General features: G+C 50.2%; 1 protein-coding gene across 4 annotated transcripts in view; it reads left to right on the forward strand.

Annotated features, from left to right (window-relative positions):
* Positions 1 to 1,031: 1,031 nt before the first annotated feature.
* PLA2G4A (phospholipase A2 group IVA) overlaps positions 1,032 to 19,869 on the forward strand; it is a 158,663-nt gene continuing 139,825 nt past the window's right edge. For 2 of the 4 annotated variants that reach the window (XM_089311212.1, XM_089311216.1), the window contains exon 1: positions 1,036 to 1,140. The gene's annotated coding sequence lies outside the window, so the exon portion shown is untranslated. Of the gene's footprint in view, positions 1,141 to 19,869 lie in introns of all 4 variants that reach the window. The other 2 variants (XM_089311213.1, XM_089311217.1) reach the window with 2 other exon arrangements.

Below are 19,869 nucleotides of genomic sequence, written 5' to 3' on the forward strand. Positions count from 1 at the left end.
ATGAATCTGTGTTTATGGAATTTGGATCAATCTGAATTCACATTGCAAGTCTGATTCGATCTCCCCTCTCTAACCTAAAATCTCAATATATATATTCTTTGATATGCTTTTAATTTTTAAATTATTTTTGAAAGGTGCAGGAGAGACAGAGGTACAGAGAGAGGCACAGATAGAAAGAGAGGTACAAGGCCAGCACTGCAGCTCAATAGGCTAATCCTCCACCTGCGGCACCGGCACACCCGGTTCTAGTCCCAGTCAGGGCGCCGGATTCTGTCCCGGTTGCCCCTTTTCCAGGCCAGCCCTCTGCTGTGGCCAGGGAGTGCAGTGGAGGATGGCCCAAGTGCTTGGGCCCTGCACCCCATGGGAAACCAGGAGAAGCACCTGGCTCCCACCTCCGGATCAGCGCGGTGCGCTGGCCGCGGTGGCCATTGGAGGGTGAACCAATGGCAAAAGGAAGACCTTTCTCTCTGTCTCTCTCTCTCTCTCACTGTCCACTCCACCTGTCAAAAAAAAAAAAAATAAAAAAAATAAAAAGAAAGAGAGGTACAGACACACAGAGAATGCTCTCATCCCATATAACTCAGCAGCCAAGACATACACACCAGGCCCAAGCTGGGGGTGGGGAGTCATTGCAGAGCCAGGTCAAACCTGCTCCTCAGGCTTTTAATTTTACATTTAAAAACGAGTGTCAACCCAGGTGTTTTACGTTTGGGAAAAAAAGATTTGAACACACTTGGTTTTTTTTTTTCAGTGGTCGTCTATTCATCTTTACTGTGCATATTTTATATTCTGACTTTGTTATAAAGGGCTGTAGGTTATTGACTACCTTTTCGGCTTTGTTCTCAGTTTACTGGGAGAAAGCAAAAGGAAACTGAGTATTTAAGAAGTCGCAGACACATGGTTCTGTTGTCCCTGGTTCCACAGCAGAGACCCGCACGTCTGAAACGCGAGTTCTACCTTAAGGAGCCCGCAGCCCGGGAGCCCCGCCCACGCCCGGGCCCCACCCACGCCAGGGCCCCGCCCACGCCTCCGCCCCACCCACGCCCGGGCCCCGCCCACCGGGGGCGGGGCGACGCCGTCCTTAAGTCCGAGCCCAGGGGTCCGGGCCGGAGCCCGAGGCCCGGGAGCGCGGAGACCGCTGTAAGTCGGGGCCGCCAGCCGCACCGGCGCCCTCCCGCTGCGGGGGTCCGGGGGAGCGCGCGGGGAGGAAGCTCCACGGGAGACGGCGGGCGGGGGCGGCTGCGCCCGTGGCCCGCGCGAGCGCGCCAGGCGGGGGTCGGGCGCGGCGGGGCGGGGTTCCCACAGCCGGGGGCGCCGCGCCCCCGCGAGCAGCACGCAGCCGGGGGCCCCGTCGTCGCGGGCGGCCGGGCGCTGAGGGTCGGTGGGCGCAGGATGCGGGGCCGGGCAGTCCGCGCGCGGGAGGCCAAGTGCGCACTGGGACCCGGGAGAGTCCGCCAGGGATGCTGTCAGTTTATCGTAAGTGCCTTTAATTAGTTAACAGAGTCCACGTGCTTTGTGCTGAACAGTTCTGAGAACAGGCTTAAATCCCCTCCCTCCCTTCTTTTCGGTTTTGGAGATTTTAAAGTTACATTACACAATGGGCGATACTTCAGCCATAAAAAAAACAGAGTTCCACCACTTGCAGTCACGTTTTGAGCGTCAATAACCTGTTTCAGTGATTGTATTGCAGAGTTAGGAAAAAACAAGCACAAAAAGCTCCAAGGCGTTTGGTCATGAAATGCCAACGGCTTCCTGCAGCTCACTGTGCTACACCTTGCGGCCCCTTCAGCCTGCGCGTCTGTGGTTTTGGGCGCACACAGGTGAACGGGACAGGCAGTTCACGCAGGATCTGGGCTGCAGAGGCAGGTGTCCTGGGCGGGGGGCGGGCCCTTCGTGGGCGGGGGCTCTGAAGTTCTGCTGCTGGGGTTGCTATGGGCGGGGTTAGGCGCTGCAGCCCACCGAGGTTCCCAGGCAGCCTAGGCGAGGTAAACCCTGGTGAGCTTTCCAGGGACTGCCCAGAGGTGTGCAGTCACGTGGCTCCTGCAGCAAGGGTCTGCTCTTGTCTGAACTCGGAAGAGCTCAGTCTGTAACCTGGGCGATCACTGTGAAATGTGCAGGGAAGTTTTCAAGCTGCCTGTGCTCAAAGCCTTTTCAGACACTGCCTGGAGTGGGAGCATCTATTACAGGAGGAGAGACTGCTTCCGTTTGAATGCATAAGTTAATTTTGCAAAGTGTTTTTGTGTTTAATTAGGAAAAAGGAAACTTATGAATTAGATTTCTTAGCACCAGCTGCAGTTCATGTCACACAAATAACTCTGTGTTTTTTTTTTTAATGCATCTTAATCTTTCCAGTGCTGCTACTTAAAGAGCGAAGTCATCAAACCAAATCATTTACATACTCAAAAAAAGTTCGAGGAATAAAAAAAGAGGAAGACAGAATTAGAAGTGGTTCCTTTTCTTCTAGCGTGCCTTTGACTTATCAGTCTTGCTTGCCAGTTTTACAGTTTTAGTTGCGTACGATCCTTCCTTTCCTCTCTCCTCTCTCTCTCTCTCTCTCTCTCTCTGTCTTGATCAGAGACCCTCTCACAGACCTTGTCCCAGCTCCGGAGCCCTGCGCAGCATGCTGCACCTGTGCCTTTCAACACACACAAATTGGAACTGCCTTTGGGAAGCTCAGAAATCCGCAAAGATGCTTCCTGTCACGTGGCATTTCTTAGAACTCAAAGGTTTTCTTTTTTCTTTTTTTTTAAAGATGTATTTGTTTGTTTGAAAGGCAGAGATACAGAGATACAGAAGCGGAGTGAGAGAGGAGTCTTCCATCCGCTGGTTCACTCCCCCAGATGGCCACAATGGCCAGAGCTGCGCCAATCCGAAGCCAGGAGCCAGGAGTTTCTTCCAGGTCTCCCCTGTGGGTGCAGGAGCCTAAGCACTTGGGCCATCCTCTACAACTTTTCCAGGCCATCGGAAGTGGAGCAGCCGGAACCCGAACCGGCGTGCATGTGGGGTGCCAGCACTGCAGGCAGCAGCTTTATGTGCTATGCCACAGCACCAGCCCCAGAACTCGAAGTTTTATGAAAATATCAAGTGGTTGGCTGGCGCCGCGGCTCAATAGGCTAACCCTCTGCCTGCGGCGCCGGCACACCAGATTCTGTCCCAGTTGCTCCTCTTCCTGTGCAGCTCTCCGCTGTGGCCCGGGAGTGAAGTGAAGGATGGCCCAAGGACTGCACCCGCATGGGAGCCCAGGAGGAAGCACCTGGCACCTGGCTCCTGGCTTTGGATCAGCATGGTACGCCGGCTGCAGCGGCCATCGAGGGGTGAACCAACAGAAAGGGAAGACCTTTCTCTCTGTCTCTCTCTCTCTCACTGTCCACTCTGCCTGTCAAAAAAAAAAAAAAAATCAAGTGGTTAATTAGTGAATCATCTTACGTCTGATAGAATGCTTGTTTTTGATTGGGTTGTGGAGAGTCTATATTGGCTCCTTTGAAAGTAGAGGAGATTGAGTGAGGACTAAGGTTTCGGGTCTATACAAAGAACTGTGAAGCGTGCGGTCCGTGTGCGGCAATAACCAGGACAGGGAAAACAAGCTCAAGTTCTGGGCCACTCTTCCTCTTCTACTGCTGGACCATCAGGGCCACAAACACGGCGGGCACAGGAAGGCGGATTCTGGAGCTCTTCGCAGAGCTGACAGTGCACGCCGTGGATATTATTCCGCTCTCTTGTATCCACGCCTCCCTGAGACTAAAACGGCCGTGGCATGTTTTTGCTGCTCCTGTTATGTTGTTATGAGTTGCTATGTTCCGAGTCTCCGTTTTGGATTCTCTGTGGTTCTTGGTCTAGAATACTCTGCAAATACAGTGTGCCGCTCCCCTACGTCATAGGTAGCTGGGTGCTGCTTGTGAGCAGTTTCCTGAAGCTGCACCTCCAAGATAGCCACTTACGCAACGCTTCGGACGGCTTGTGATGGCCCCATCGCTCCGAGTGACCATCTCAGCGTTTAACACCTCTGGGTCAGCGATCGTGGGCCTTGCGTTGTGAGTCAGCCACTTCCTTTCCTCGGCCTTCCTCATTTGCTTGACCTCTGGAGTCTGCAGAGAAACCTAGGCAGCAGCAGTGTGCTGAGTTAGAAACCGACGGCTGCCCGTGGTGTGTGCACCTCCACGTCCTGGACGGTACAGAGCTCCTGCCTTTGGAGCACGCGGCTTGTACTTGCCTGGTTTTCCATTTTGCTGTTCTCTGATTTACAAACTGTTTTCTGACTATTTTAGAAAAACATCAGGGCCCAATGATCTCTCATGTAGGTAGCATTTTATGATTTATAAATAAACCACTTTAGATTCTATTCATTCCAACAATAACCATATGAGATAGCAAAAACGTGTCACTATCTACAGTTTTTATTTTTTGACAGAGTTAGACAGTGAGAGAGAGACGGAGAGAAAGGTCTTCCTTCCGTTGGTTCACCCCCAAAATGGGTGCTATGGCTGGCACTGCACTGATCCGAAGCCAGGTGCCTCTTCCTGGTATCCCACATGGGTGTAGGGGCCCAAGCATTTGGGCCATCCTCCACTGCACCCCCGGGCCGCGGCAGAGAGCTGGCTTGGAAGAGGAGCAACCGGGACTAGAACCCAGTGCCCACATGGGATGCTGGCGCCACAGGCAGAGGATTAACCAAGTGAGCCACAGTGCCGGCCCTCTACAGTTTTTTAAAAAGCTTTATTTATGTATCTGAAAGGCAGAGAGAGAGGGGAGACAGAGAAAGAGGTCTTCCATCTGCTGGTTCACTCCCCAGATGGCTGCAATGGCCAGGGCTGAGCCAGGCGCCAGGAGCAAGGAGCCAGGAGCTTCTTCTGGGTCTCCCACGTGAGTGCAGGGGCCCAGGCACCTGGGCCATCTTCTGATGCTTCCCCAGGCAAATTAGCAGGGAGCTGGATTAGAAGTGGAACATCTGGGACTCAAACCGGCAGCTATATGGGATGCTGGTACTGTAAGCGGCAGCTCAACCCACTGAGCCACAAAGGCCAACCTGTACTATCTGCATGTTACAGAGCTGAAAAAGGGGTGTTGGCAGGTCGAATGGCTGCTTTCATGTTCAAGCCTTAGAATTTTCATTTCAGTGCCTTTTGTATGTTTAAACTGATTGATTATTTGCTCAGTTTTGATGTGTGTTTTAGAAGTTATTAACGATTTCCTATTGGGTTGAACATCAGAAAAACTATACATTTGGGGCCAGCACTGTGGCATAGTAGGTAAGCCTCTGCCTGCAGTACCTGTATCCCATATGGGTGCTGGTTCTAGTCCCAATTGCTCCTCTTCCAATCCAGCTCTCTGCTATGGCCTGAGAAAGCAGTGGAAGATGGCCCAGGGGCTTGGGCCCCTGCACTGACGTGGGAGACCTGGAGGAAGCTCCTGGCTTCAGATAGGTCCAGTTCTGGCTGTTGCCACCCTTTGGGGAGTGAACCATTAGATGGAAGATCTCTCTCTGTCTCTCCCCCTCTCTCTGTAACTCTAACTCTCAAATAAATAAATAAATCTTAAAACAAAAACAAAACTATGAGTGAAGGGCTAGTAAGTGCATGGCCCCAGTGCGCTAATAACTCAATTGTCTGTCCTTTTAACTTGGTTACTGATTGACATAATAGAGGAAGTGGCACAAACACTTAAGAATAATTGGAATAAGTAATGTATGATTTATAATTTTGCTTCTTTGGAATTGTTTTATATAGCCATGTACTGTTTTAAGAAAATAAAATATGACATTTTATAAAAAAAGAAAATGGACACATTAAGTACTACTCTCATCCTAGGTTTTGCTTGGAAAATAGATACATTTCTTAGAATATCTTAAGTATAAGCAACAGTACCTGTGTTGCTTTCTGACTGTTATTAAACCCAGCAGTTGGCAAAAAAGTGGCTGCCTTGACCATGGATATATTACTGTAGGAAAAAGAAAGTTATTATTTTACTTTTCCAAACAATCCAGTAGCTTAACCAGATACTCCTCAGGAGGTATAAAAATCTTTAGCTCTAAAGATGGCTTAGTATGTGTGTGTATGCCTTTATAATCAATGGAATATACTAGAACAGGTTTGGCTGCTAGGTTAGGTCAGCAAGTGGCTTCCTAGTTTCAGTTGGTAAGTTGTCTCGTTTCCTATTTGCCTCGTGGTTTTGTGCCCACAGCTTCAACGTGATAAGCAAGCTTAGTGCAGCGCGTGGTCAGAACGCAGGAGGGCCAGCCCAGGTGGAAAGAGCCGTCCTGCTGAGTTCTTGGGCCCATGGTTCACAGGGCAGTCTTTGCCCGGCGGAGTGTAGGGTGGAGGTCAGGCTCTGATGTTTTACTCATTGAAGCAAAAAAGCAATTCTTTTGGAGCACTTTTTTTTTTTAAGATTTATTTATTTATTTGAAAGTCAGAGTTACACACACAGAGGAGAGGCAGAGAGAGAGAGAGAGAGAGAGAGAGAGAGAGAGAGGTCTTCCATCCGCTGTTTCACTCCCCATTTGGCCACAATGGCTGGAGCTGCACCGATCCGAATCCAGGAGCCAGAAGCCTCCTCTAGGTCTCCCACATGGGTCTGGGGCCATCTTCCACTGCTTTCCCAGGCCATAGCAAGAGCTGGATCAGAAGTAGAGCAGCCAGGACTCAAACCAGTGCCCATGTGGGATGCTGGCACTGCAGGCGGCGGCTTTACCTGCTACACCACAGTGCCGACCCAGCACTTTTTTTTTTTTAAATATTTTGTTTATTTGAGAGGTAGAGTTACAGATAGAGGAAGAGAAGGATCTTCCATCCGTTGGTTCACTCCCCAAATGGCCACAACAGCCAGAGCTGGGCCAATCCGAAGCCAGGAGCCAGGAGCTTCTTCTAGATCTTCCACGTGGGTGCAGGGGCCCAAGCACTTGGGCCATCTTCCACTGCTTTCCTAGGCCATAGCAGAGAGCTGGATTGGAAGAAGAGAAGCTGGGATAGGAACTGGCACCCATATGGGATGCAGGTGCTGCGGGTGGAGACTTAGCCTACTATGCCACGGCGCCAGCCCTTGAGGACTTTTAAGACATGTGTTTGATGTGACCTTATGCATATAGAGAATAGGAATTTAGGAATTAAGAGTGATTACGTAAGAAGTCATAGAAAAGCAGTCTGGGAAGGGTGCTAAGGATGAGTGTCCTTTTGGGCTCCTCCTGCATGGGCTTCTGTGTCTGTAATTGTGATCTCCGAATATTGTCAGTCACTTGCGGCTCCTACAGACTTCAAGCAGGTATCAACTGCCTTTTCATTCAACTGTCATGAAGGGGAGGCAGGTGAATTTAAAGTTAGCTGAGGTCATGAACTTGGATCTGACAGGTAGCGGGGACCTCTCTGTAGCCTGAAGCCAGTGCTCCAGTGCACTATGGTAAGGGTGCTTTGAGGGAAGCCTTGAAGGGTCCCTGCAGATCTGAGAATTCCACTCACCCGTGTTAGCAGATTTGGCTGTTTTCACACTTGATTGCACAGGTGCTTAGCGATACCCTGTCTCTTGGTGGTTGTCCCTGGTGACAGCTAGAGGTTGTGTTTGAGATACATAAGTGCTCATGATATTTACGTGGGATTTCCTGTCATCTTTATCACTGGATGCAGTGCTGCTCTTGTGAATGAAAACCAATACAAGAGTGAGTTTTGTAAAACTCACTTGCTGCTTCCAGAGGCTTTTACTGTCTGCTTAAACTATGGTTTAGATTGATAAATTGGTGGTTAGTTAATACCTTACCTAGCCGGTGCCGCGGCTCACTAGGCTAATCCTCCGCCTTGCGGCCCTGGCACACCGGGTTCTAGTCCCGGTCGGGGCGCCGGATTCTGTCCTGGTTGCCCCTCTTCCAGGCCAGCGCTCTGCTGTGGCCAGGGAGTGCAGTGGAGGATAGCCCAAGTGCTTGGGCCCTGCACCCCATGGGAGACCAGGAGAAGCACCTGGCTCCCTGCCATCAGATCAGCGCAGTGCGCCAGCCGTGGTGGCCATTGGAGGATGAACCAACGGCAAAGGAAGACCTTTCTCTCTGTCTCTCTCTCTCACTGTCCACTCTGCCTGTCCAAAAAAAAAAAAAAAAAAAAAACCTTACCTATTACTCCCTTGTATATCAATGTATGTTAATTGGTATTAATACATATTGATAACCAATATAGGGCAATTTGTGTTAACTAGAAATTAATTATTCTATTCTTAATACTTTAAGTAATATGTACTAATAAATATCAAATTATTTTAAATTACATATTAGCACAATATTAATATGATAATTAAGATTATTATAAACTATTAACAATTATAATCATAATAATATAATTAAGATTATTATATATTAACAAACCAAGCCAACTTGTCAATCTAAAAGATAAGTTAAACATTTCTTAAAGATTTCTGCACTTTTCATCATCACAGTAAAAATAATGCTCTTATATAAATCATAATTTTCAGTGAGAAAAATAATTTCAATATGGCATTTTAAAATATATGTATATGGTTTGCTTTGAAAAGTAGTAGAAGACTGTGTTTTTTGAGGACTCAGAAAAAAGACCAGATATTGGGTGAAGCAATTTTGATAGTCTTTGATGCTCTTCTTTTTTTGACAGGCAGAGTTAGACAGTGAGAGAGAGAGAGAGACAGAGAGAAAGGTCTTCCTTCTGTTGGTTCACCCCCAAAATGGCCGCCAGGAGCCAGGAGCTTCCTCCTGGACTCCCATGGGGTGCAGGGCCCAAGCACTTGGGCCATCCTCCACTGCCTTCCCGGGCCACAGCAGAGAGCTGGACTGGAAGAAGAGCAACCGGACAGAACCCGGGGTGCCGGTGCTGCAGGTGGAGGATTAGCCTATGATACTCTTCTTTTTCACATAAGGATTTTTACCTACTAGCTCAAACAAAATGGACTTTGCTCATTCATTTCTTCACCAATCCAGTACGTTTTAATTAGTATTTAGTAAGATGCGAGGCACTGTGCTACACTTAGGGCAAACCTGGGTGAATAAAAAAGGTGTAGTTCATTTGCCCTTGGAGGAGAGAGACTGTGTGAACAAACAGGTAACAAGTGATAGAAGAGAAGCAAATGAGCTTTGATGATAGAGAGCTTTAGATGATAGAGCATGGGAAAGTGGAAGATGGGGTGCACCCCCAGAGGGGTGAGGAGGGGGCTGCACGTGGAGAGCAGCAGTGGTGGAAGAGCCTTGGAGAAGCCAGCGAGACTTATTCGATGGAGAACTGGGGATTAGGGAGATGCCACGGAGTCAGGGGGGAGACGGCTTCAGAGGAAGCCCGGAGCTGGAGAACGATGTAGGCGGGAAAGTGACCGCCGCTCTTGGAAACTTGGCCGTCACTGATGATCTTGGAAGCAGCGGTTTGAGTGGAGGGTGGTCTGATGTCAGGAGGCAGTGGAGCTGGCGTGGGAGTGAGGGCGGGCATGAGGAGTGGAGGTGGGGTGGGAGGGAATCGGGTGCTGGGGTGGCCGGCACATGGAAGCAGGGTGAGCATTTGAGCCCTTAGAGAACTCTGACGACGAAACACAACTGAAGAATGGAGACCTAGCAGGGGTAGGGGGTCTGTCCTAGATGCCCCCAGATCTTGGGGGGAGGAGCCTCTATAGAACCCCCAGATTGCATCTGCTTACCTGATGCAGGCAAGCCAGTCCCCGTGTGGGAGGTGGGGGGAGAAGGTGGGAGTTTGTTGCAAATCATGGAGCAAGGAGCCTGACAGGTACCGCTTCCTTCCTGGGCTCCTGGAGGGGTGCAGTAAGGGATCCTACGCTCTGAAGCTGGGGCCGGGCGGCGCATGGTCAGCTGTGTCCATCTGGTTGATCTGCAGTGCTCCTGGTCCCCTTTGGGCAGGGATGTCGTGTTCTTTGGGAATTGTAATGATGCATGACTGGGCTGCAGTCAGTGAGGTGGTAGTGACTTCTTGCTGGGGCCTGGGGTTCCTGGAAAAGAAACTCCACAAGATGTCGTCCAGGGGGAGATAAATGACCTCATGAGTCTGTGTTCAGGGACCCCAAGGGCAGCTGTAGCACTCCCTGCTTTTAGTGTGTTAGGTATAGTAAAAGCGGGGCAAGGGAACTGAGCTGAAGGAGGGAGGCCAGGAGATGTGGGAGACCAGGACCTTCTGGTATCTGGTGTCCGCATCAGAGACCCCAGACTGGATGGAGAGATGGGTTGAAAGTGAAGTTTGATGCTGCAGGACAGACAGGGTGGTGGGAGCAAAGTCCTTGAGGAGGAGAGAGGGATTGTGCACGCAGAGACCAGGTGTGGGGCCAGCTCTGTAATGGGAGGCACTCCCGGCACCTGCAGACTGGAAGTGGGGAGAACCTCCCCTCTGCTGCTTTCTGTTTTCTCAGCAGGGGAAGCAGAGGTCATGCCAAGTGTGGGGTGGGGTGGTGCAAGACGAGGGGAAACAAAGTTACTTCCTGCAGTGGGAGTGCCAGTGCCCTGGAGACTCCTAGAAAGAAGCCCGCCCTGCCATGGAGAGGGGCCCTTGGGGTTTGAAGACCTGAGCCTGCAGTGGCACCGTGTGCCAGGTTATATGGTTTTTCTCCAGCCAGGAGCAGGGAAGCCAGATGATTGGGTTCTTCAAGGAAGAAGAAAGGCTGGAAATCCTTAAAAATGAACCACAGCACCAAGCAAAAATTAAACAAAACAAACCCGAATCAGCGTTCCTGCTCCTGTTAGAGCCCAGATCCTCGTATGGAGGGTGAGTGGTGACTGCTGGAGGTGATTTCCAGGCCTGCTGGGCAGGGATAGAGCCTGTGTGCTTTCCAAACTCTTGGTGGGTTCATCACCCCCCACCCCCGACCCCACCCCGGTGGCTGGGCCTGGTTCTACAGCTCGGTGCGTCTCGGAGCCGTTCCCTGTTGCTGGAGCTGTGTCCTGGGAGTTTTTTCTTCATACCCTGGGTGGTGGGGTAGTTGCTGTTGTCATCTGCAGTTGGGGAGGTTTCACAGCCTGCCTCCCCCCCCCCCCCCCCAGGCCTTCACTGAATCTGGGCTCTGTCTTATAGCTGCCTGCTCCCCACCTCCCAAGGCCTCGTCAAGCTCCCTGGGTTCCTGGGGGTACGGAGAACTGCCTGACGGAGGGCTCTAGCCATTGGAGCTGCCGTGTGTGGAGATGTCTAAAACATTAGCAGGAGCAGGCAGCCGCCAACCAGAGCAAAACCCAATCAGCGTTCCTACTCCTGTTAGATCCCAGATCCTCGTATGGAGGGTGCAGGGGAGTTCCAGCCCCTGGCTGCGCCTGCTCCCTGATGCGCTTTCCCCAGCTGGAGAGAAACCCTGCCCTTGTGTCGAAAGGCACTCCCCTTGCTTTTCCACCCTTAGAGCTTTCGACAACACCTGGCCGCCATATTGTGTTTGACGGACTACATTTATAGGGATACTGACCCTCACATTTCCTGCAAGGACAGAGATCCTCTCCCTGGGAAGTCCATTTCTCAGTCCTGTCAGGAGAGCCAGGCTGCCCCACGGAAGGAAGCAGGGAGTCCGGTGGGCCAGGCTGGGCCTCGAGGTGGGGAGGGGCACGTGCCCCGTGCACAGGCGTGCCGAGGCTGCCTCGGCTCTGCCCCGCTCCCCGTTCTTCCCCCACCTCATGAGATGGGAAACTGTGCTCTGGACTCCTGGCTCTGCCGCATGTGTCAGGCTGTGGTTTCGCTGCCGTTGTCTGACTTCCTCCTGGCCAGTTCCTCATCTGCAAAATGGAGGGGAGAGTCCAGTGTTTCTGTTCATTGCGTATTTAAGGGCAAAAAAAAAAAAAAAAAACCCCAAAAACCCTGAGTCATTATATGTCATCAGCAGATGCCCGGCTGGAAGGCCCACAGGCTGTGCTAACCGTCCTGGAAGCGGGGCTCCATCTTGGTGACCGGCGGTGGGGGCAGTGTGTGCCAGTGTGTACAGATGACCGGCTGTGGTTCTCTTCCATCCGTGTGGATCACGCACAGCACCCGAAATACGGGATGTGCCACTTGTTCTGTACGGTGCTAGCAGCGGTCGGCATTGCAAAAAGAAGGCCATTTTCTATCATTCTACCTAGTGTCCGTCTGGAGAAAACTTATATATCAAACTTTGGAAATGTCACAGACAGGGGCAACCAGCTGCAAGGGTCCCAGGCAGGCATAAACGCGACCTCGCATCTGTGGTCTGCCGTGGCCCAGGGGCTCCTCTTGATTCCCTTCGTTTATGATCTGCTATTTTATGTGGTGATTTTTTTTTTTTTTTGACAGGCAGAGTGGACAGTGAGAGAGACAGAGGGAACAGTCTTCCTTTTGTTGGTTCACCCCCCAAATGGCCGCTACGGCTGGCATGCCATGGCCAGCCACTGCACTGATCCAAAGCCAGGAGTCAGGTGCTTCTCCTGGTCTCCCATGCGGGTGCAGGGCCCAAGCACTTGGGCCATCCTCCACTGCACTCCCTGGCCACAGCAGAGAGCTGGCCTGGAAAAGGGGCAACTGGGACAGAATCCGGCGCCCCTACCGGGACTAGAACCCGGGATGCCGGCGCTGCAGGCAGAGGATTAGCCTATTGAGCTGCTGCGTTGGCCCTTATGTGGTGATTTTTAAAATGTCACCCTGTGTCATTGGGTCCTCAGACTGCCAGACGGCTCTCTGGCGCAAAGAAGTTTAAGAACCCCAAATGCATGCTTTACCTTTGCCGTCTATAGAGCTGTTAATCCTGCAAAAGATTTGTTTCTCATTCCCTCGCAAAGGTCAGTCTGCCTTCCTGGCATCTGGAAGCCCATTTCTGAGACTTATTACAGCCTTAGAAAAGAATGGTGAGCTGGAGTTCCTATCACATTTACGCAATCTCGGACTTGTCCAGTGCTGGTCTCAAGTTTAGTGGCTTGATTTCACAGTACTGCCTGGGATGGGTGGATGCACAGCCCCTCGTGTTTAGTGGCTTGATTTCACAGTTAATGCCTGGGCTGGGTGGATGCACAGCTCCTTGTGTTTAGTGGCTTGATTTCACAGTACTGCCTGGGATGGGTAGATGCACAGATCCTTGGCGCTTCCTCAATTCCTGCTATATTTTTGTCCATTTGCTCCTCTTAAAGGTGATAGTCAACCTCAATCTATATTTTTATCTGCAAGATCAACCTCACCAGCTGTCTGCATGAATTCCCATGATAGTTAAAAGCAAGGCAAGGGGCTGCCGCTGTGGCGCACTAGGTTAATCCTCCGCCTGCGGTGCCAGCATCCCATATGGGTGCCAGTTCTAGTCCCGGCTGCTCCTCTTCCAATCCAGCTCTCTGCTATGGCCTGGGGAAGCAGTGGAAGATGGATGGCCCAAGTGCTTTGGCCCCTGCACCAACATGGGAGACCTGGAAGAAGCTCCTGGCTTCGGATCAGTGTAGCTCTGGCCATTGCAACCATTTGGGGAGTGAACCAGCGGACGGAAAACCTTTCTCTGCCTCTCGCTCTCACTGTCTATGACTCTACCTCTCAAATAAATAAATAAAATCTTTAAAAAAGAAAAAAAGGCAAAGCAAGACTGGGTGACTGAGCCACTGATGAAGTGACTCGCGCGTGCAGTGAAGCCAGCGGGCTGGTCTCCCTGGAGGTCTTCCATGACTGTTCACCCTGGGGAGAACTAGGGCTTTCCCTGCAGGGGCTTCTTGAGTAAGTCAGGGGAAAAGGCAGCAGTTAGAGAGGGCGTGGAGCCCTCAGCCACACTGATGCTCCCCGGGGGAGTGTGTTTGCAACACTTCCGGCCTGGAGAGAGAAAGCTGCAGAACGTGAAGCCTTCTCAGCGCACACTTTTCTGAGCATTTGGTGCCACGTGGCCAGAGCCGGGTGAGGTGTGCTAGCACTGAGCGCGTCACCACGACCAGTTTCTTGTGCAAGGAGGCAAAACAGTGTTCTTCATTGACACCTGTCAGTCTGAAAGGATTCCAGAATGGTCTGTGTGGGAAGAGGGTTTTTTCTTTCTTTTTTTTTTTTTTTTAAATATTCTAAGATGTGTAAGTAAATGACTCACAACCATGCTGAAGCTTAGAAAAGTAGAAAGGAGGTGCCGGCGCCGCGGCTCACTAGGCTAATCCTCCGCCTTACGGCGCCAGCACACCGGGTTCTAGTCCCGGTCAGGACGCCGGATTCTGTCCCGGTTGCCCCTCTTCCAGGCCAGCCCTCTGCTGTGGCCAGGGAGTGCAGTGGAGGATGGCCCAAGTGCTTGGGCCCTGCACCCCATGGGAGACCAGGATAAGTACCTGGCTCCTGCCATCGGATCAGCGCGGTGCGCTGGCCGCAGCATGCCAGCCGCAGCGGCCATTGGAGGGTGAACCAATGGCAAAGGAAGACCTTTCTCTCTGTCTCTCTCTCTCTCACTGTCCACTCTGCCTGTCAAAAAAAAAAAAAAAAAAAAAAAAGAGAAAAGTAGAAAGGACGAAAGTGACTCTAATACATCAAACAATAATTTGGTAGCATGAGCTTTGGTCACACTACAGTTTATATATGCCCTCTTTTTTTTTTTTTTTTTGAAAGTCAAGAACTTCTTTTATTTTAAAATAAACATTGAAGATCCCCCATTTCCCACCACCCTACAAAATTTTTGAATGTGGAATGTTCAACAGCCTATCTATTTTAGTAGGTTACAAAACCAGCAAAAACTCCAGTTGTCTAATGATGAATGTTTGAGAATAGCTTTGTTTTTAAGTAGCTGAGCACCTACTGGAAAAATCCCTTAGCTAAAGGCTGAAAACAAATTTAACTTCTGCACAGAAAAGTAATTTCACAGCCTTTGCTTAATAGGTGGGATTGATTCTCCATGACGTCAAAGTGGAATGGGACAACAAGCAGCATTAAGTTCATAGGCACACTGAACTAGTGCTCAAACTGTTACCACAAATGCCAACACAGTACGTGTGGCTATAGCACTACTAAACTGTCCATCTCCATTATATTTGAGCTCTTCCTATACTATACTTAAGGGAAGATACCTCCACTTTGAATATAAATGCCTCCATGAGAAAAGGAGAATTCAGTTAGGGTTAAATTAGATAAAAGGTAAGTGCAAATACTATAGAAATAGCTGCTGGAAATAACCATAAAAATTTGTGACACTAACAATGCATGGGGTGAATCATAAAAGCTGCTAGCTGTTGAACACCAGCGTTTCAAGATACAACTTTTATAAACATGTTTTATTTGTTTTGCTTATACCATCAGAACTGAAGCTACTGACTGTCATCTCCCTTAAACAGGGAAATCAATCTAAAACACATACTGGTGCTTTTCAAAAGATAGCAATTTTAAAAGGGTGATAGCAGCAGGCATTTGGTATCTTTTTCTTTTAAAAACGATCAAGCTGCAGGAAAAACATGTGACCAAGAGTGTTATGATTATCCATTAGAGATTTTCATCAGTACCTGTACCAATTTAGGTGACAATACAGCAATATTCACGGATTAGTGACAATGTACATGTCATAAGGAATGATAAGAGTACCAATCCTTATAAAAGTCATTGTCTCAAAGAAATTGTTAAGTGTTCAAAAAGGAAATCTAAATACTTCACATTAAGTACAGAAGCGGCCATCCAGACTATATCCCATATTTGTTTATATATGCCCTCTTTATTTCCATTCTGTTTCTTTTTTCACCTGCATGTGAGTGGTGAGAGAGGAGGTGCTGGCAGTGTGTAAAGGAAGAGCACTTGGTTCAAAGTGAGGGCTTGTGTTCAGTTGATTCCCTGCGGAAACCTCGCTAGGCTTGCTGACGTCTGCAGACTTCAGCTTACACATTTGCGTAGTGAAGTACCCTCCATGCAGTGATTATGAATATGAGGATACTTCCAAACATTCCTGGAGAAGTGGAGTTAAAAGATGTCTATTTTAGCTTTTTTTTTTTTTTTTTTTGACAGGCAGAGTGGACAGTGAGAGAGACAGGGGGAAAGGTCTTCCTTTTGCCGTTGGTTCACCCTTCAATGGCCGCTGTGGCCGGCGCACCACGCTGATCCGATGGCAGGAGCCAGGTGCTTCTCCTGGCCTCCCATGGGGTGCAGGACCCAAGTACTTGGGCCATCCTCCACTGCACTCCCAGGCCACAGCAGAGAGCTGGCCTGGAAGAGGGGCAACCGGGACAGAATCCGGCGCCCTGACTGGGACTAGAACCCGGTGTGCCGGCACCGCAGGCGGAGGATTAGCCTAGTGAGCTGTGGTGCTGGCCAGCGTATTTTTTTTTTTTTTTGAAATGCGAGTGTAGCTTTTTCTTAGGACATATTTTTTATGCACTCTTTGCAGGCCTCCTGTGCTTCCTCCAAATCCAGTCTTTGGTGACCTTAAAGTACCTTAAAGTATAGCCAGAGTGGTCACCTGCTTCCCTCCCCAGAGAGCTGAAACAATGGAAAATGCCGGCAAACCAGGAATGCCTAGGAAAGAAAACCCGAAAACTGGCCTGGGAGTGGGGAGACATTCCTGCCCTGTTTGTAATGCGGTGTATGGAACTGGACTGGCCAGTTTCTTGCTGAAGTAGGCACGCTCACCTGGACTTGAGCTTCCCAGAGATCAAGTGGAACCAGAAGCTGTGTTAGGTAGTCGGTTTTCTTCATGTGGACTGTGTGTGTGTGTGTGTGTGTGTGTGTGTCTGTCTGCCTGCCTGCCTGTCTGCCTGTCTGCCTGAAACTCCATGCCCGCCACAGCACTGCTCAGCTGGGTGTCCCGTCCTGTGGGCCATTCCCCCTGCTCCCCAAGCACCACCTGCTCCAGCCACAGTTTTATGCTGCCTGGTTTACCTGCTGCATTTGTGCTGTGGAATTATGTCACTCACACACTGAATCCTGTCCCTGCCCAGTTCATCCACGGGCATCCTAACCCCCAGTACCTCCAGAAGCAGCCATCTTTGGAGATGAAACCCTTTCCAAGCTGACTACATTAAAGCAAGGCCGGCTGGCTGGGCCCTCATCCGGTGGGACAGAACTCCTCCTTAGGAGAGGAAATATTTTGGGAACCCACCTGCACGGAGAAAGCACCTGTGGAGAGACAGCGAGAGTGTGGCCCTCTGCAAGCCGAGAAGAGAGGCCTCAAACAAACCCAAAACTTGGTGTTGGACTTCCACTCCCAGAACTGGGTGAAAGCAAGCTTGTTTGTAAGCTGCCCGTCCTGCGGTATTTTGTTGAGGTCCAGAGTGCCGCATGTGTCCCCCTGTCCCCCTGGGAAGGCTCTACGATCACTCTGTTGCTGACTGGGTAAACGGCTCAGGGCCTCCGTCTGTGTTTGGGCTCTCTGGGAGAGTGGCAGGATGACATGCAAAGAAAGAGAATTGGTGTGAGTGGCACAGGTCAGGATTCCAGCTCCAATAGCTCCGCACAGAGGGCCTGGGAATGTCCTCAGCCCTCCTGACACAGAGCTGTCCTTCTGCAGGGCGTGGTGTGGAGCTGCCATCCTTCGAGTTCTTAATCAGAAACCACTTTTGAAAGCAATCTCAAAAATGGCAGTAATGATCATAACCTTGTTATGAAAATTAAGAGATGGTATATGTATATGTGTGTATATATAAATCACTTAACAGAATGACTGCACTTGGGAAGTTGTTTTTTTTTTTTTTTTTAAAGATTTATTTATTTGAAAGTCAGAGTTACGCAGAGAGAGGAGAGGCAGAGAGAGAGAGAGAGAGAGAGAGAGAGAGATTGATCTTTCATCCGATAGTTCACTCTTCAGTTGGCTGCAATGGCCGGAGCTGCGCCGATCTAAAGTCAGGAGCCAGGAGCTTCTTCCGGGTCTCCCACTCGGGTTCAGGGGCCCAAAGACTTGGGCCATCTACTGCTTTCCTAGGCCACAGCAGAGAGCTGGATCAAAAGTGGAGCAGCCAAGTCTCGAACCGGCATCCATGTGGGATGCTAGTGCGTCAGGCCAGGGCATTAACTCGCTGTGCCACAGTGCCGGCCCTGGAAAGTTGTTTTTTATTTTTTATTTATTTGAGAGGTAGAGAGAAAGGTCTTCCATCTTTGGGTTCCCTCACCGGGGAAGTTTTAACAGGCGTGAAGTATCCTGCTGAGCTGTTGCTAAGATGTCTTCCAGTTTCTCTCTGGGTTCTGTGAACCGACCCTGCTTCCTCTGTTTCTCAGCACAGACCTTGTTTGTGATCTGACCACGTTCCTCCGGCGTGTCGTGCCAGGTCCCACGTGTGCTCGTTCATCCTCTGTCCGTGGGAGTTGAGTGATCACTCTGGGCCCGAGAGCAAGGCAGGGAGAGGGAGGCGGAACTTGCCTCGCGTTGCCCACCGTTCAGGAGCCGTGCACCTGTGCGATGGTGTTTGGTGTATAAGCTTGGGCAGGAAGTAAAGAGGAGAAACACAGGCTCCCAGCCTGGAAGCCAGGTGGAGGCACGGCTTGCTGCAGAGTCCTGAGTGATGGGCAGACAGGGTCCTTGGGAGAAGGTTTGGGGAAGAGAGCGCCTGAGGTGGGACGGAGCCTCTCTGATGCGCGTGCGTGTCCTCAGAGGAAGTGCCTCCATTTCCCCTTCTACTCGAATACTTCAGAAGGTCATGGGAAATGAAATTAGAAGGTAAGCTAATTTAAGGTGCAAATCCTTTTTGAAATCCACGCGTGGTTTTCTCAGACAATGCGTTTCCCACAGACTTCTTGAAGACCCTCATACATCTAAGCCCTGTCGTGTTGTCAAATGCCAGCCCAGTTAGCTATCATTTCTGTGAGGCCTTTCCTATTTGAAGCCCTTCACCCTCTCCCGTCACCGAGTCTCTGGTAGGTGTGCCGTGCGCACTTGTCTGTTTAAATGATGGGCTTTCCATAATACAAGTTTCAGAGCTTAGGGAGCAGTTTCAGAGCTGGAGAAGGAGAGCAGTGAGTGAGCGAAGCGTGAATGTGAGAGGGGGCAGTAGGAGCCTCACCGTGGGAGGAGCCGCGGAGTCTGCCCTGTTGGGTGCCGGTTGGGTTCTGGTTTAAGAGATGGAGCCAAGGACTGACCACCTGCCGTGGTACCTGGGACTTGTTCTCACCTGTCCTGGGGAGCAGGGAGGTTCTCCTAATAAATTTTCTGTACTAAACAGCGTGAGGTTGGAGAGACATTTTAGATTCACAACAGCTCATTTATCCTCTCAGCTGCTGTCATCTCTTCATTGCCCCGTGCCTGTGGTGATGTCAAAGTTTGCTTAGTCTAGGTTTAAAAAAACAAAAGCACTGGCAAAGACAGTTAAGAAATTAAAGTTTCAGCCATAGTAATTATCAGATAAGAATGGTGATAGTAGAAAGACAATAATACACTGTCCTGTGGCTTTTTTTTTTTTTTTAAGATTTATTATTTGAAAGGAACAGTTGGAGAGAGAAAAGAGAGAGATCTGCCATCCACCGGTTCACTCTCCAAATGGCCACAATGGCAGGAGCTGGCCTGATCTGCAGCCAGGAGCTTCTTCCACGTCTCCCACGTGGGTGCAGGGGCCCAAGCACTTGGACCATCTTCTGCTGCTTTCCCAGGAGCGTTAGCAGGGAGCTGGATGAGAATTGGGATGCTGACCACAGCTGGTGGCTTTACCAGCTATGCCATGGCCCGCCCCTGTCCTTTTCGCTGTTAAGACGTCTTTTTATAGCCAGTATCATGGAAGAAGCTTTAGCACAAGGTCAATTCCCAGTGTTTGAAAGTTTAAACATTTTAATGGGTTCAAAACAGCATTCCTTAATTTCTATTAAAAACTCGTTGTGGAGTTTGAAGAAGTGTACAGTACTGCTTTACTTCGAGGTCTCCATAGAGCCAAATGAGCCTCAGGGCAGAGGTGGCTTGGGAATAGCACGTTTCATAAACAGCACCACAGACGCATGCTGATTCCATGTACTCCTGACCTGCCAGGTGCTATGCTTGGCGACTGGCGTCCACTCCCCTCCCGGCGTCTGTGTGCACTGTAGGCACCCTTTCCCCGTGTTATGGGTG

The sequence above is a fragment of the Oryctolagus cuniculus genome, chromosome 13, assembly GCF_051225735.1.
Source record: "Oryctolagus cuniculus isolate XC-2025 breed Fujian yellow rabbit chromosome 13, ASM5122573v1, whole genome shotgun sequence".
Classification (NCBI taxonomy): domain Eukaryota; kingdom Metazoa; phylum Chordata; class Mammalia; order Lagomorpha; family Leporidae; genus Oryctolagus; species Oryctolagus cuniculus.